A 483-nucleotide genomic window follows, 5' to 3' on the forward strand; every position below is an offset into this window, starting at 1 on the left:
ATCCAAATCTACCACTTCAATTTATCAAATGCACAAGATTCCATGCCTTACAGATTTAATTTTTGTATATGTTCTATATTCACAGCTTTTACAAATCTCACCTCAACACTTACTGTTTTACTCATTGTATGTATTCATTAATTCATGAGTATATAGAGAGATCAGACTGTTACTGTGTCTATGTAGAAAGAAGTAGACATAAGAGACTCCATTTTGTTCTGTACTAAGAGAAATTCCTCTGCCTTGAGATGCTGTTAATCTGTAACCCTAGCCCCAACCCTGTGCTTGCAGAGACATGTGCTGTGTTGACTCAAGGTTTAATGGATTTAGGGCTGTGCAGGATGTGCTTTGTTAAACAAGTGCTTGAAGGCAGTATGCTTGGTAAAAGTCATCGCCATTCTCTATCTCGAGTACCCAGGGACACAATACACTGTTGAAGGCCACAGGGACCTCTGCCCAGGAAAGCCAGGTATTGTCCAAGCT

The sequence above is a fragment of the Macaca mulatta genome, chromosome 19, assembly GCF_049350105.2.
Source record: "Macaca mulatta isolate MMU2019108-1 chromosome 19, T2T-MMU8v2.0, whole genome shotgun sequence".
NCBI lineage: Eukaryota > Metazoa > Chordata > Mammalia > Primates > Cercopithecidae > Macaca > Macaca mulatta.